At 40.1% G+C, this 12428-nt stretch overlaps 1 long non-coding RNA gene across 1 annotated transcript; it reads left to right on the top strand.

Moving 5' to 3' along the window:
- Window positions 1-6421: 6421 nt before the first annotated feature.
- LOC145457648 (uncharacterized) lies at window positions 6422-9469 on the top strand. The gene is made up of 2 exons (XR_013920949.1): window positions 6422-8408; window positions 9171-9469. It is a non-coding gene; the product is annotated as an uncharacterized LOC145457648 (long non-coding RNA).
- The last annotated feature ends 2959 nt before the right edge of the window (window positions 9470-12428 follow it).

Below are 12428 nucleotides of genomic sequence, written 5' to 3'. Positions count from 1 at the left end.
TAATATCAGATGTTATTCAATGTGATTGATGACACTGTAAGCTCGTTCGTCTGGTGCATGCAGTACGGTTTCCTAACTGTAATCAAAAGCTTTTGATACAGCACGCCTCCGCGGTATTTGTATTGCAGCAAAGCATATCGACAAACATGATTGATTACAATCATTTGCTCAGCGTGATTGATGCAGGGTTCTAAGTCACCAATAAGTCACAATGTCCTAGCTCACAAGTCAATTCTACTTTTATAGTTTGGACTGGAGTCAAGTCGAGTCTTGTTAAATTCAGCAACAAGTCAAGTCCAAGTCCAAGTAAGGGTTCAACAGTTCGACTCCGAGTCAGAGTGCTAAGACTCAACTCCGAGCCCAAGTCATTGTGTACTTTGTTCATTTGCGATTTCAATCTTGTTCAGCTCACTTTTTCGACTCTGTTCGGGTGATATTGAATGCCTAACTTTCATAATATGGTCATTTTCCTCACTTTGCACCAGTTTTTGGGCCTATTATACAAATACCAGTACTGGAAGACGAAATACCAATAATGTGGTAGTTGTAGTTGTATAAGTTTAATATTGGTGCTCGAATTCTAAAGATCATATGCACCAGATCCGTGATGAGAGTATTATATATCGTTTCATGTCTTTATAAATCTCACCTGTTAGTAGGTAGTTACTAGTTACTGTTAGCTTACTAGTCTTTAAAATTCCAACGAAATGCATGTCTTGACCGTTCAAGTTTCGAGTCATGGGACTTGGTCGAGTAATGCGGAATGAAGTGGCGAGATAGCGCAGTGGTACATTCCTCGGCTGCGACCCCAATGGGTTGCGGGTTAGAGTCCGACCGAGGTCGATTCCAGGATTCGTAACAAAGTGTTGGAGGGTTATCTAGGCTTCTCCTCGCTCCGTGATCCGCTTAAGCGGTGTCTTAAGAAGCCTAGAAGTGGACCGTGCTACAAGTCGGTAAATACGGAAACACAATAAAGAATATCGGCCCCGTTTAAAATGACCAATGTAGTCAAAACAACATGAATATAAAAAAAAACATGCGGAATGAGCCGAGTACAAGTCGGAAGATACGGAATCAAAAATAGAAATTATCGGACTGGTGTCCATAGTATAGTTGACAAACGCCATGAATACCACGAACAACAACAACAACAAAAACAATAACAACAACGACAACACGGAAAGAGCCATATATGGTTCGCAAGCCAAAGGTTCCCGACCCCTTAACAATAGTAATGTCGCTTGAATTATTATTTTTATTGTGGCCATATTTTCCGAGCCAGCCCAACAAAACTTGTCATGTGAAATATGAGATAAATATATGCTCCAACACCTACACCTGCCGTGTGCCATTACGTGTTGCTATGAATACAAGCTATTGAAATTCATCCATGCGGGTTTCTTATCTGTAATGAATAGCTTTTCTCTACAGCACGACTCAGCTGCATGTGTCATGCAGCATAAGGATAATAACACACATGATTGATTATAATGATTTATTCAGTGTGATTGATGACACTGTAAGCTCCTTCGTCTGGTGAATGCAGTTTGATTTCCTAACTGTAATCAAAGGCATTTCCTACTGCTCGACTCCGTGACATGTGGCATGGAGCAAAGCATATCGACAAACATCATTGATTACAATCATTTGCTCAGGGTGATGGGTGCAAGGTTGTAACTAGGGCTGGAAAAAATCGAGTACCTGAGTGATTCGATCCTGAATCACGTATTATGTTTCGAGTCGAGTCGAGTATTCGAGTATCACTCATTATGACGTCACAGCAAATTGTGATGTGTCAAAGTTCACATATGTACGTGTAGGTTTTATGCCACCACAAAGAATATAATGCCTGTTATCCATCACATCAAATATACTTTGGTATTTCTCCGACCCTACCGATTTCATTGCACTTCGTGACAATGCTGTGGGAGGATCATGACTTCGGAAATGTTTTTCCAGCAACGGTCATAGCGTTGTACTATGTGTTTCGTATGCTGCGATACGACCAATCAAGGTTTCTAGGCTTCCATAGTGGAAAGTAGTATCAAAAACATATCGTCTCTTACTTTACATTCCGTGTGCAACTGTGCAGTGTACATGCCTCCTCATACCATCGGCTAGGCCCAGGTAGGTGTCTCATTTCAAAGCCTACACAAAGTCTTTCCGACACCTCACTCTCTTTCCATGGTGGCCCTATCGCAATCTTGTCGTATTATGAAATTATGAAATTTTCAATAAACTGATACTGATATTGGAGGCCTCGCATTCATAATATAGTGATTTTTCTCACTTTACAAAGTTTCTGGCCCTATTTTACAAACACCAGTACTGATGGAATAAATACGAATAATGTGGTAGCTTACCATTCTTCGAAGTTCCGACGGAATGCTTGTCTTGGTCTCCAGATTTTCGAGTCCTATGACTTGGTCGAGTCATGCGAAATGACTCGAGTACAAATAGAGCCAATACATAAATTGCTTCAATTCGAGAATGGGTCGAGTCCCCCAAAACACGACTTGAGTGGGACTCGAGTCGAGTGATGACTGGATTCATTGCAACCATGAATTGATGACACTCAGAATGTTCCGAGTACAGCCCGACCGATATTGGATTTTTGAGACGATACCGATAAAACCGATATCCAGTACTTTCACCGTTAACCCCGATATACTCGGCCGATATTTAAAATATATGGAATCTAGCTCAAGACGATTATTCATTACCTCTGAGTATTTATTTGAACAGCTTTACAGCCATCGCTTTGCTTGAACACGAAATGAATGATCTCGGGGCTATAAAAGTATATTATTAGCACCAGTCCAGCAGTTACAGATTACAGTTCACGAAGCATAATTTCCGGGGACGTTTTCCAAGGAACTTCTGTGGTCTTCATAAATGGTGTTATAGTACTCAACACAGTGAACAGTCTTTCGCTTGGTACCATAGTTGATGGTACAGCAAGAATTCGAAATCTTTCTTTGTTTTGGTTCCACCACTGCAGGGTATATTTCTTTTCTTTCCTTCAATGGTTTCACGAAATATTTATATGGTTCTGGCAGGGCACCTGGAGCCTTCAGGACGTCATTAACAAATAGCTGAAGAGAATGTGCAAAACATCTCAAATTGTTCATGTCTGCTCCGCCCATCCCCTCGACCATGACCAGCATTTCAACAATCAATTGATCAATCTTTTACGCTCTTTTGTCAGAATTGGCCCATGTCATCATTGAATCAAAAATATTCTTATGAATTTTTGGCTCCACTCCACTCTTGCAATTGCCCCTAGGGGTCCGCGAAACATTTTCAGGTGGTTCGCTGAATCACTAAATTTAGAAAATCGTTTATAATCCAATTGGTATTTTTTCAATCAGAGAAATTACGAAACAAGCCGCTTGATTACAAGTAAAACTCTAGGACTCACATCCTCCTACTGTGCAAAACTAATTTTAATTGCGAAATTGCCAATAGACTACCGATACTAACATTTTCTGTTCGGAGAAGTTTTGGTTGGGATCATGGAAAAATGAAAGCTGTACAAGTAAGATCAATTACGATGACTTAGAAATGTTTGCAGAAATCCATTTTCTCCTGTGATGTACATAACAGCTATTCCATAATAAATTCAAAATCAGTTGCTCGATAAAAATGACCAGGCTGGACATTATATGTTCATTAAATAATCTGTTTCTTGATTTTGGTGCCATATTTGTTGCGATCATACCCAAATGTGTCGTCTGAAGCGTCACGGGTTTATATCGCATTCACTACCACATATCCTCGTGAAAGTAGATTGAAGGCACTCGTTCATATCAAATCGAAAGCGCGACCATGTATTGAAAGTAGTGAAATTTTAGGATTCATTTGAAATATTAATAGACGTCCCAATTTCTACCTAAATAGTAAGATGTTATTAAAGGTCATTTTTTGCTGTTTATCGGTAGCCTACAGTTGATGTTTGCACAGGAACGATGACGATTTTACGATAATTGACTTAAATTTGAACTAAAAGGTGAGAGTGTCCACGGAAGTCAGTGACGGTCCAAAAGCGGTCCACGAAGAAAAAAAAGTGTGAGAACCACTGGTCCTTGTCAGACAACGTTTATGTAAATTGGTCGGCGATAAGGAGCCCTATCCTATAACATTTGTATTGGGGAAAATGGTTCAGTCAGAGCTCCGACAAAAGAGATACTGATTCGGATATATAGAATCCCAAATTTAATTGAATTCACAAGCTCACATACACATCCATCTGAAATAATGCAGCCGATTCTCTGTTAATGGTCGGTTGATAAACAATGATGTACAGTGAACGTAATTGGTATCAATTTAATGCTCTAACGTTGCCAGAAAGGTGCCAGTAGTTATATAGATCGCTCGCGAATCGCCATTGTGGCTTATGGGCGGGGTGGCACGGTGCCGAGAAACCGGGGGTGGCACGGTGACCCTTATCTCTTATGGCGGGGGTGGCACGGTGCCATTGTGTCTTATGGCTGCGGTGGCATGGTTACCTTTTCGGGTATAGGCTGCGGCGGCACGGTGTCGTGAAAACTCGTGGTGGCATGGGTACCTTTTCAGGTATAGGCGCGGCGACATGGTGCCGTGAAAACTTGTGGTGGCATGGTTACATTTTCAGGTATAGGCGCGGTGCGATGGTGACCTTTCAGGTATAGACTGTTGACGATTAGACTATCGTTGTGGGTATGGGCTGCGGTGGCATGGTGTTGAATATGTATTAGGTATAGTAAATAGTCACGTGATTGACTCTTAGTTAATGTGTATACCTCAAATTATTATATATGACCAATTTGAAGTAATTTTAACGTTTACGGTGAGTGCGACAATCATATATCGTTATTCGTAAGGGCGCGGCGATGATTCGTACTTTCGTTTATAGACTGCGGGTGGCATGTCGTACTTTCAGCAAAAAAAGGTGTGAAATAGTTTGCTAAATCTAGGAATCAATCGCATGGTAATGTTTTGGTATTTAGTTTACCACAGAACCGGTGTAGACGGCGATTCGAATACCAACAATAGCCACGTTCCCAAACTAACACTCCAAAAAAGGTGTGAAATATTTCCTACAAGCGCTCGCAAGATAACACATCGGAATAGCCATCTCTCGTGGTTTGATGTTACAAAGGTAAGAATTACGCACAAGTAATATTTTGGTAATTAGTTTGTCACAGAGCCGGCGTAGACGGTGATTCCAATACCAACAATAACCGCGTCCACGTGTTGACACTCCAAGTAGGTGTGAAATAGTTTGCGAAACCCCGCAATCGCTGACAACATAATGTCTCGGACATAGCCATCTTTCGCGACTTGGTGTTACAGACATCGATCGCTCACGCGGTGAAATTTTCGGAAGCAGTTTGTCACAGAACTTGATTTTACTCGTAAGATTTAATAAGTAACGAATAACAGACCGTCAGTGTCGGTAACTTGAATAGCGACAAATTGTCACTTATTTCTGCTCTAACCCTAATCCTTTGTGAAGTGAACGCTTATTCGAAAAGGTGTGAAATAATTTTCAAACCCTACGACCGCTCACAGGGTAATGCTTCAGACAGTATAGTAATCGCTCATGATTTGGTTTTACAGACATAATTAGTTTGTCACAGAACCGTCGCAGACGGTGATTCGAAAACCGAGAATTTGGTACTTTCCCGTGGTCGCTATATGTTTGGGCACTTCGGAACAGGGGTTGACTTAGTTGCACGATAAGAATCATGAGAATATTCAAGCAATGTGTCCATTTGTCAACTTGAAATGAAACTCACTACACAAATCAAGATGATTCGTATTTGAATGTGTTGATCCGGTACAACTCTAATCCTTCGAGAAATCCATTTACCGCGATCTGTTGATTCGAACGTAACCTGAATATTACTGACTCCAACTTCAGTCGCGTCGAATTATTCACACATTCCACGCCGCTGTTTCACACCTATAGAATCAATACCAACTAACTAAACAAGAATCAAGAAATCGCAAGTATGCACATTAGGGTTGTTCAAAAAAAACTTTTTTTACCAAATCTCACTCGCCTAATGACTAAATCGTCAGGTTATCCAAGAAAACGATGCACACCAAATTTGACTCAATTCCAACCAGTAACGGCCGTGCAATCTTGAATTGAAATTTTTAAATTAATATTATAAATAAATAAATAAAAATTCTCAAATTTTTCTGTCAACCCCATGAAATTGTTGAGCTGTCTTCAAAGACGATGCAAAACAAATTTGAGTCAATTCCGACTTATAGAAGCGGAGTTATTCGAGTTTTTCGTTGATAATCGCCGGATCAAGGTTAATCTGAGAATTATCAACGAAAAACTCGAATAACTCCGCTTCTATAAGTCGGAATTGACTCAAAGTTATTTTGCATCGTCTTTGAAGACAGCTCAAATATTTCATGGGGTTGACAGAAAAATTTGAGAATTTTTATTTTTAAATTTTTATTATAATTTAAAAATTTCAATTCAAGATTGCACGGCCGTTACTGGTTGAAATTGAGTCAAATTTGGTGTGCATCGTTTTCTTGGACAACCTGACGATTTAGTCAGTAGGCGAGTGAGATTTGGAAAAGAAAGATTTTTTTGAACAACCCTAAATTGCACATACAATAATTGTATTTATTTCTGAGAAATCAAACGCTTAACAAAAACACGCAACTTATCATTTGCTAACTCTAGCATTACCAAAAAATCCAGGTATTGTTGATTGAAAATCCTTGAGTCCTTATTATCAAAAAATGTTATAGTGCGGCGTCGGAATCCATTCGCGAGATGTTCTATAGGTAAATTGAGGTAATCCGAAACGAAATATTTTGACTTGCTGTAGTGTGAATTGAAATAGGATTGACAAACATGACTACCAACTTTCCCACAGTCCCATTTCGATATTATACGCACATTGATTTGAAACAAGTAATGATACATTACAACTCTATTCGCGATCCGGCTTTTCGTTTGTCAAAGCGACATTTTAACATCTTACCATACTCAAAAGAATTATTCACAACATTACCAAGTGTTAAAAATCTAGTTTTCACTTACTTGATTATATCACTGCAACTCACAAATTTGAATTAATTCATTCTGGTTGTATTCGTATGATCGGTCTTTTTTTATTCAATTGTACACTGTAAAAAATCTGGTAGATTTACTGGGAAATTTCTGTAAATTTTACCACGAATTACCGGTCGCAGCCAATTACTGTGCGTAGCTTGTCATTTTACATTTTGATATGTAATATTACCTTAATATAGCTGTAAAGTAAGTTACCAGAATTTCTTCGCAAAATTACTGACAGTTACTCGTTACTGCAGTTTACCGGGCTACTGGCAAAATTGATTAGCTTCAAAATCGCTGCAGCCAATGTATACGTAGAACTGAATGTTACTGATATATCATTCTAGAGGTGATTTGACCTGATTGAACCTCGTTTGCGAGACTGGGGTCTGTCATACCGAAATTGTTGGCCCTAGTATCAATTTAAGCTTAGTAGGGTACAAGAAATAACTGAAAATCGTAGCTAATGTGGTACACCGTAGCCATATTATATTATAAGGCAATAGCTGTACGGCCAGTCTCGCTGGTTACATTCGTTGTCACGGATAAGGCTGATAAGTTAGAAAATTAGTTCAGGATGCATAATATTGCTCGGGGAAACTAGAAATATCAGCACCGCATGCTCAGCTGACCATTTGTTAATGGCGGACAAGGCGACCTGTAATAGGTTACATTAGGTGACTGCTTTTTCTGAGATTCGTAGTAAACAACCAACGCACAACTGTGACATCACAAGCAGCGTCTGGTTAGGTAAGTACAGTAAGTAGCAGAGATGAGCATGGATTAGGATTAGGTTTTGAAAAAACAGGATTTGTGAAATTTTGTCGGATTTGGATTGGATTTGGATTAGACATTTTTTTCAGAACGGATTAGGATTTGGATTGGATTCACCTATTTTCTGGGAGATTGAAATGTCGTGTGGCGAATGGCGACAAACTTTATTCAGATCAGTTAATAATGTACTCATGGATACTAAGTTATTTTGAATCAAGTGAATTGTTGGTTGTGAAAGAAAATTTTCGAATTCCTCTATTGCATGAATTAGTATTTTTTCTGAATTTCCAGTTGGAATCGGATTAGGATTCGACATGGACTTGAATATGAAAAAGTTATGGATTAGGATTTGGATTTGGATTTGAAGGTTCGGATTTGGATTGGATTAGGACATGGAAATTTCAAATCCGCTCATCTCTGGTAAGTAGTGAACAACACATGGAATATAGGGTCCATCTACTTTGTCAATGTCGGCAATGTCGGCAATGTCGGCGCAATGTCGGCAATGTCGGCGCAATGTCGGCAATGTCGGCGCAATGTCGGTAATGTCGGCGCAATGTAGGTGCAATATACGAACTTATACCGTGCAATATACTTATATTCAAATAATTATAACTGATATTATAGGGGAAGCGAGTGGCGCAGTGGGTTAAGCGCCTGCGTCACGACACCAATGGTGGTGGTTCGAATCCCGGTTCGGACCAATTACTATGTGTCGGAGGTTCTATGGGCTCCTCATCGCCGACCTCACTGCTGGTCAGTGACATTAAAAGCCCAGCTACAGTCAGCCGAGCTGTAATTCGGTAGCAACAGAGACGATTATCAACTGATGAAGTGTGCGTGAAAGAGACTGTGAGAGTGCAAGAAGAATGAGAAAGTGAAGCAAAGATACGCCGATGAAGCGAGAGTGGAAGAACGTCAGAGACCCGAAAAAATGAAATTCATTGTGTACTGTCCGTGTAATTGCAATGTCGTGGAGCACAAGGCCTTAACCTGGCTAAAAGCACCACTGCCGTATCCAATAATAATAATAATAATAATAACTGATATTATACTTGACAGATAGCAATGTCGATAATACCAGCGCAATGTCGACAATGCCGGCGCACTGTAGATACAAAATAAGAACTTATAACTTACAATAGACATATTTAAAATACTTTTTAGTAGATATGTCTCATGTTTAATTGGGTGAGTATGCTATGCTTGATATTTTACTTGACCGATAGCAATGTCGATGTTGCCGCAATGTCGATAATACCAGCGCAATGTCGACAATGCCTGCGCAATGTTGATAATTCGTCGCAATGTCGCCGCACTGTAGGTACAATATACGAACTTATACCTTACAATATACATATCTATGGTATTGGGTGACGATGCGAAATTGCTATGTTTTAAAATTTACAGGTGATAAACTTAATGGAACGACAACAGACGAGATCCCTTTCTGTATGTGAAGACTGAAGAGGCGCGAAAGGCCGCTGTAAAAGCAAGCACACTCAGCCCAGAATTCATATTACAACTAGGCCTACCTATGTCATTTTTATTGTACCCATATTCTTGCTGTGCTCCTTTCTTGCTATATGTGATTGTTGCCATCATATTAAACTGTTAAATGTATATAGTGTTTTTTTCACGGATTGTGCTGACTTTCCTTCAGTCAGTCAGACAGACAGATAGCCGCAGCTTCAAAAACAAAATGGCCACCGTTATACGTAACATTCAAATGACGACACAATACCCTTGCCTTACCCTTTCTTGTTCTGACTGATCAATTCAACGTTATTACCCAATCTTGCGAATGGTGCAGTCAAGTTATTTCTTGCGTCACAACTGGGATGACGACACAATGCTTCGCTATTCTTCTTATGCAAGCAGATAATTTTGGAATTGGATGACAGTTGGATATATCCTTGTAATCTGAGTTTCTGATTTCGTGGATATATGGCTACCATGATCGACGAAGTCGAAGTGATTTTCCAGGTGCGGGAAGTAAGTAGGCTTACTCGGGCGCGCAATCAGAGCATACGTTAAAAAATATTTTATTGAAATAATTCGAGATATCGGTGTTCAATCTACCCTTTCACGCTAATAGATCTCTACGATAATTTTCGACATATCTGTAATCTGAATTCTGGGATGAATGTTCACGCCCGAAGTACGCGATGTGTCGTATGCACAAATCAATGCATGGACGAATGCATTGAATGTGAGAATTGCAATTTATGGGTCCATTCTACGTGCACCAAAATAGTCGACTTGCAAAAATGGAGCAAGTTGATATATCTTTGCCCAGCATGTATTGTCAAAGATGGGAATTTCAATTACGAAATGGCATTGGAATATTTGACGCGATCACCGAAGTATTTGAAATCTATCAGACATCTTCTTGAATTATATTCGGTACCGGAGCCCGTTGCTGCTTCAGTAGACCGCCAGAGCATTCCTGTTGATAGAGTCGCCATGAAAATACTTGAACTATATCACCCAATGGTTCTTCGTAGTGCGATAGCTGTGGCTGTCGCTGGAGACGGCAATTGCTTTTACCGAGCAGTGTCTGTAGCGTTGTACGGTACAGAGCGATTCTTCGTAGTGCGATAGCTGTGGCTGTCGCTGGAGACGGCAATTGCTTTTACCGAGCAGTGTCTGTAGCGTTGTACGGTACAGAGCGATACCATTTGCGGCTCAGGCTACTGACATCGCTCGAGATTATTGAAAACAGAAAAATCTATGACGAGAGTCATAAGTCATTCGTAGATCTGATTGGGGACCCTCGTGTGATCACGACTGAATACACGAGACTGGTTAAAAAATCTTGCCAACCGGGAACCTATTCTGAGCTTTTGCATTTTTATGCCCTAAACGCTGCCATCCGCATGCCAATACATTCTTATTATCCCCCAGCAAGGGTCAACGAATATTTGAGCGAGCCATTTTCTAGAAAATGTTGTGGACGAGGGGTCAAAAGTTCCAAATTTAGCTCAATAACTTTAATGTGGACGCAGATGACTGTCCCTTCAGATTTCGCACCGTTTCGGCCAAATCACATAATACCGATCTTTGACAAGAGAACAGAATTCAATATTGATTTGACCGGAAACACGGATCACTTGGACCCACCCCCAATAATTGATCATCAGAAACAACCGGAAGTTGCCCAACAAGATTCAAGCGATTCGGTGCACAACTCCTCCATCGATTCGATGGACAACTTAGCAACGACTTCTGCCACGAAAGCAGAATCGAATATTGATTTCATCGCAAACACGGATCATTTGGACCCACCCATCATAATTGATGATCAAATACAATCGGAGGTTGCCCAACAAGATTCAATCGACCAGGTGGACAACTCTGATTCATCAAAAAGTAATAACGATGATGAAATACTAAGTACAGAAGGGTCCGGTTCATCGAAAAACTTGCCCATGGGGGGTAACGAGTTGGTATTCGGGCAATACATGGGGATCAGCGAAGTGCTACGCCTTCTGCAGAACTGTCGATCACCGAACAACAGTATCCCAATTGGCAGGAAAAGTAACATCTACTTTTTAGTAGACAACTCAATTAACATAAAAAAAAAAAAGGCGAACATGCTACGCGTATTTTGGGACGACATGGGAGTATGGCATAAGACGATGCGATCATACTCCCTCTTTGTCAAGTCGGAGGATAAATATACCCTTGTCTACACCCCTAAAATAAAAGACGGAGCGTATTGTATTAGAAGAAAGATCCAAGAAACCAACTCCGTAGGATACCAGGAGCTTTCTCCTCAACCAATCCCTCAAGATATCATCAAAATTGGAAGGTACTACGCTACCCTAAAAGGTAACAAACTTGAAAAAAGAATTACATGGATTGAGGACGATTCTGCGCTGCCAGTAGCTCTTGTTGAATACAAAGGCGAACCTGAAGAATGCACAAGTCACGGAAACAGTCGTTCAAATAAGCAAACATATATTAGAACGAATCCCAACGTTATGGATGAAATTAAAAAGAAATGCTCATACATTCCCGCCAAAAGACTTTACACAAATTTACAAACAGAAGCGTCAGACATCACCAACATGCCACGAAACCCCCACCAAATACACCAAACGAAATACAGGAAAAACGATGGACATCAGCATCATGATATCAAGATTCCGGCTAAGGGAGGGTTTGCCGACGAAATGCTCCAAGTCATAAATATGGCACAGACATCCAATTTCGTAAAAAAAATCATTCATTCGAAAGACAATCCTCCAAACGTTATTTTGTATAGCAACGAACAAATTTTGGATATCAAAAATCAATGTTTAACGGGTAAGGCGGTACTCGGATTTGATAAGACATTCAATTTAGGGAACGTATATGTGACTGCTGCAGTATTTAAAAATATGAAACTTATCAGCGTAGATACCAACGAACATCCAATATTTATAGGTCCGTTGTATTTGCACCGTTCTGTGCGGCCCGCGAGAGTCTAAAGAAACTTATTAAAAATATTGATAAAATGCGTACTAAAAATCGAATTAATGCAGGCAGGGACTTGATTAAACTTTTTCTTAGTATATTCCACCATGATAATTTTAAG

This window comes from Botryllus schlosseri, chromosome 15 (assembly GCF_051294905.1).
Source record: "Botryllus schlosseri isolate E-star chromosome 15, Bs_hap1, whole genome shotgun sequence".
NCBI classification, from domain to species: Eukaryota; Metazoa; Chordata; class Ascidiacea; order Stolidobranchia; family Styelidae; genus Botryllus; species Botryllus schlosseri.
The sequence above is the reverse complement of the archived record's forward strand: the minus strand, read 5'-3'. Positions and strand labels throughout refer to the sequence as shown.